This window comes from Symsagittifera roscoffensis, chromosome 4, assembly GCF_963678635.1.
Source record: "Symsagittifera roscoffensis chromosome 4, txSymRosc1.1, whole genome shotgun sequence".
Lineage (NCBI taxonomy): Eukaryota > Metazoa > Xenacoelomorpha > Acoela > Convolutidae > Symsagittifera > Symsagittifera roscoffensis.
The window spans coordinates 61,243,126-61,249,125 of NC_087065.1; positions in this window are offsets into that span (position 1 = coordinate 61,243,126).

Genomic DNA, 6,000 nt, shown 5'->3' on the forward strand with positions numbered 1-6,000 from the left:
AAGTAACTTCTGGCCCAGTACGTTGACTTCTTCCAGTTTGGTGTAAAATGAAGACACCAGAAAACTAACGGCGACCAGAGATAAGACATGTCTGGACCCAAACCCAGCATCTTCAATGGCTTCTTCGATCGAAATTTGGCGTCTTTTTGATATTTTTCCTGAAGTTTCTTGTTCGAAGCTTCCATAACTTTCCATTTTCAACGTCAATTTTTTGTTTGTACGGTTACCACAAGTATCGATTGAAACTCAATTTGAAGTCAGATGTTGTAATAATGTTAAGTTTTTCCGCAGAGTTCATTGCTTCAACGAAACTGGAAGTTGGAAATTGCTCAAATAAAAGAAAAACAACGGAAGCAAATTTTTTCAAAATCAATTACTTGCACAAAATCCCATTGAACTTAAGTAGCTTCTTTGAAAGGAAAATGACACTGGACATTTCAATTCTTTTTGCTACAAATCAATTATTATTTATGCGTTTTTATCTATATTAAATTGATAAAAGTAGGATGTCTAAATTTCTTTCAATTTTTTGTAGAGCTGAAACAAAAAAGAAAATTATCAAAATGTGGCCGCAGACTAACACGTGCTCAAAGACCCCATTGCCCGTTTTCTAAGGAAATATTTCCATGGAACAAATGTCGGCCAAGTTTAACTTAATGTGAACAAAATAACATGTTTTTTACGCTTTAATCGCGACAAATAATTCACCAAAAGTGTATTGTTTAAGTGGCGTTTATTGAACATTTGGCACTATGAAAAAATTTAGGAAAAAATTAGAAAAGAAAATCATGAAAAGCTTAGCTCTAGTTCTCGTTTGGTTGAAAACTAAAAACATGACAAAACAATAAATGGATTTGCACTATTAGACTTTATAAAAGAACTGGCACCACTGACAATTATTTCATAAGTTTTATGTTTCTTTATTCCATTCATACTCGATCCGTGTGTAAAAACTTTTGTAACGCAAACGCATTTGAAAAAAATTGATGTTAGCAAAATACATCTTATTCCGTTTGGCAAACTTGGTTACGTTAATCTAATTTAAATGTCGAAACACAATAGTAGGCAACCAAGACTGCTCAAATCAGGGTGAAGATCTGATTTTTCTAGTTTAATAAACATGTTTTTAGTAATATCGTAAGCACACTCAAATTTAATGTTTCCTAGTGTATAAGTGATAGGTCTTTCAGATCTGTTTTGGACCTAACATGTAGTAATTAGAAAAAAATAAAAGGAAAAGATTTATAAAAAGAAAAAAAAACAACTGCTCTTATCAGGGTGAGGCTGTTAACTAACCGACTAAATTTTCAGGTGTCGCAAGAACTTTTTTTAAAATACTGACATCCAAAGATATCTATTTTGCCACGATCAGACAATTCCGTCACAGACAATTCAGTCAATTTCGAACGCAGACAGACAGTTCATCCAAAATGACCAAAGACCAAAGACTATTTAGACAATTTTAACGTTTTAAACGTTCGCACAGAAATTTTTTACATGCGGCAAAATATGAAAGATTTAATTGATTTGTTTCAATTGCACATGACACATATGATTGTAACCAAATCAAAGATTCTTTAACGTCATAAAATCATATACGATTCCAAATTCAGACTAGTGGCTTAGAAATAAAACTCACACAGAAATTAAAACTTGATAACTTCACAGAAAACCAGACCAAAAAAAAAGAGTTTTTGCAGGCGGTCTAAAAGGATATCAGTTAAAAGGCTAACCAAATCCACTGGATACACAGTTACGTCGATTTTCTTATCCTGTAAGCAGGGAGGGTGCAACCGCTCATGAATTAATTTGGGTAGGTAGTTGAAACCTGAACAGAAACTAAAATTTTTTTAAAAGGTTAACTATTTGTGATTAGAAGATGGTCCAACCAAACGACAACGACGTGAAACAATAAAAAAAATGGTCTGACTAAAAATACTAACCTAAAACTAATTACTTTGTCCTTTTTTGAAATTGCAAGATAAAAGAATAAAACACTAGAGAGTTTTTTTGCCAAAAAAAAACAGGGCAATTATTTTCCTCTATCGTTTTTTATTGTTTTCAAATTTTTCCACTTTCAAGTTTTGATTGCCTTGTCTACGTCTCGGGTTTGTGATTGCCAGAGCATCTGATCCTATTCATTTGCTTCTTGTTTGATTCAAAATCCTGTATATTGCAGTACTTTTTCTTCTTAATTGGGGGAAAGAGTGCTCTTCAATTTAAAATTAGAATTTGGTTCGATACGTGCTCAACCCGATTTGAACAGGAACGGAATGAGATTAAAATAAACAGCAAGACTGCTCGTGAGTTAGGGCAAAACCCTGAATGCTCCGACTGCAGTTCGAGGCGACTACATTTTTTTGTTCAAAAAATTGATTACAAAAATCAAATAAAGAAAAATTCCTGAGTTTATCCCCCACCCGCTAATGAGGACAAGAAAGGGATGTCTGCGGCCTCATGGAATTGATTGCCTAAATTTGGTTTGGGACGCATTAATGCGCCGCTTATGTAGGGTATAGGGACGCAAAATTATAATGCTTTAGTTATATAATATCGCCCAAATTATCCACTTTCAAACCCATTAAACTATCAGTGGTCAAAGTCAGTTTTGTATTTGATATCGTTCAAGTGGAAAAAGTGATTGAAGAAGTTCTTTTAAAAAAGCGAAAACTGACTAGGTAAATAAAAAACCGGCCCAAACTTGATTATTCCGCTTTCTTCAAAAGTCAGAAAATTAATATCAATAGAAACAATAAGACTGCTTGTTTTAAAAAGAAGTTTTGAAAGTTTTGACTGTTTTTTAAAAACAATTGATTAGGCTTTTTTACAAAAATGGTGGAGTTAAAAAAATTATTCAAAAGTTACAAAGTTTTACATCTAGCATAAAGTAAGAAAAAAAACCGAACATCATGCTAGAAATTATATAAGAACAATCCCTACGACTGATTATATCTCTGCTTACACCTTAATAGCACGAAGTTTATTGCGTGTTAATTATCCCAAGTTGGCTGAAGTTGCAATTCTCAAACACCCATAATTTTACGAAGTATAAAATAACCCATCAAAAACTGGCTAGCTAAGCAGTCGAAATATGTCTGGAGGAAAAACCTTTTTTGTATAAATTTTTAGTCAATATCATCAAAAGCAGAAAAATTAGTGATGTAGGAATGTCTTATTTGTGATATGTAATTTGCGAAAGAAAGTATAAAAAAAAACTTTCCCCGATACACAATGTCCGAAAAAAATGAAATGTTTCACATGGAGAAACATTCAATGAGGCAAATATATCAGTCATACGAATTCGAAACAGTTCCTGAGTTTTATTACAATGGCGATACTTGTGTTGAATTTGATTTTTTTCTCATAATAACATAAAACCATTGAGAAAATTGTTTTACAAAACTTCTTAAATGCTGATTGCGTGGGCACAAATGTTGATGATACTGCAGGTTCCTTAAATTTTAAACTGACTAATTCAACCCGTTTTTTTCTTATCCTTTCGCTACAGCCAATAAAATGAAAAGAATAGTCAGCAAAAAGTGTGGTAAGACTTGCAGTTTTTTCAACAAAGTTTTTGAACAATTTTTTTACCCAAAATTTTCAGAAAGTTATGAATCGGTCGAATGGGACGTCACTAAATCCATTTTTTACTCAGGTTATAAAGCCCGGTGAAATGTTTTAATCGACCATGTTATTGAAAATTAACCTAAAATTTTTTGAAATCAAAACAAAAAAATCTAGAACTCTTGGGTTTAAAACTCCCGGTTTTAAAAAAAATTTGGGTAATTATGATTGTAACGAAGTCAAATGAAATTTTAAAATGAAATTGCACAATGAATCTATAAGTCATAAATATGAAATTATTACAGATGCCTATCTCTCGTAACGTAATCAGAATTAATTAGTTATGCTTGGTTAGGCCTGAAAAAGCAACTATATTGTTATGTGCACAAAAAATGCAGTTTCCTAGCTCTTAAGTTTGCCAATTTTTCCCATCGCAGTGACCCGTCTTTTTTTGCTAAGTTAGTGATCAAATCCAACATCAGAAACAAAATAATCGGACAAAATGACAATTTTTTTTCCACCAAAAAGCTATTCTCAAAACTTTTGTGAAAACATTTTCTATTAGTAAAAAAACTTTTTCGGTGACATTGAAAAAATTTGGAAAAAACTTGACTATTTATTTGCTCATTAAATTGCTCTAAATTGTTTTATTACAAAATACGAAACGTTTCTTGGATATATCTCAAGATCTTGAAGATTCTCCGAAATCTTGAAGAATCTTATAAATCTTTTCAAGATTGCACCAAAATCAAAATCTTCTGCTGAGCTGCTGGAACCATTTTACGGGTTTTGTAGGACGTTTTCTTGTAATTTTGAAGCTTATGTACCTTCGAAAATACAAGAAGCAATTATAGTTTTTTTGTTATCTTTGATAAATCTGTAAGAACCTTCAACATTTTGACAAGATTCACAAGATAACTGGACTTGGGCATCCATGTGAAATTTGCGATTTGTGGTCAGCGAGGTAAGAGTACGATTTTAGTTAGCGATTTCTGAAACTTGCTGCTAGAGTTATAGATTGTAAAATATAAGACATATTCTTGTGAGTGAAACATACGATTTGTGGTTAGCAACTCTCCTAGAGACACTTGCCTAATGCATCACTACAATGATGGTTTTATCTTGAGCTAAAATTTACCCTAGGACATGAAAAAAAAATAGTGAAAAACCTTGCGGGAAAATTTGTTGAAACTTTGTGCAATCCTGATGAGCCATACCGCGTTTTTGCGCGACTTATGTATAACCTCGGTATGACCAAAGATTTTCGGTTGTGAATTAATCAAATGCGCGACCACCAGTGTGTAAAATTTATTTGGTTTTGAAGATTTAAATTAATTTCTAACTTGGAAACAGAGCAAAATATATGCTCCGAAAAAATATTTGCTCCGGAAAACTAAAAAACTACAGGGAACCCTTTAACTTTCAAGATCTAGGGGTTCCAGCGGCAAAAAAAAGTAATTTTTATCAAAACAATCTTCTAATAACAGTTTTCAGATTAACAGTTTCTGACCAGATTCGGTAAGAAAATGAAAGCAAATTAGAAGACTGCCGCGAAAATTGAAATGCACTCAGTTTTAGTTTAGAAAGTCGAACCATAGGTCGAGCACAAACAAAAGATAGGTCGAAAACATACTCGATTTTGGTCGAGAAAGTAAAAACCTAGGTCGAGAGAGTAGAAACATACCAATTTTTGGTCGAAAAACTCGAAACATATGTATGCGGGATCAAACAAATGAACTTTTTAACGGTCGAGACTGTTGAGAAAGTGGAAACATCGAATTTTGGTCGAAACATATCTAAACTGGGTCGAACAAAATCAAACATTTTTTTGTAAAGTAAAGAAATTCGAAACATATCAAACTTTGGCCGAGAAATCAAGACACCAAAATTTGGTTGAGAAAAGTCGAAACACAAAATTTGGTCAAGACGGTCGAAACATACCAATTTTTGGTTGCGACAGTCGAAACATACATCGAGCACCTCAACCTGGGTGATTTGAGGCTTCTCAATTGGCTGGATTATTTAACATTGGATGCTCTTACGTATATAATTTAAGTTGTCACTGTTTTAACTATGGGAAGTCGAATTATTTCCTACTTAATTAATTATCTTATATTTCAATTTCTAGCTCGTATTCATAACTATCAGAAATCAAACTGATTATTAATTGGAAGTGCCAGTTGCAAACAGAATTTTTGTTCAGTGTCATTCTTCATTTTTTCTACTCATACGTTTTAGTTACAAACAGATAAAAATCCAATTCATACCACCAAAATTGTTTCGGTTAGTAAGTTTATTTAAATGGTAAGTTTTTTTAAAACAACTATATTGATTTTTCATGTATAACTATTTGTTAGACTTGAAACAGAATGCTCAAACAAAAACCGTGTTTTCAAGCATGTGTTTCATCATTTTTTCCACTTGTGTGAAGTTCAC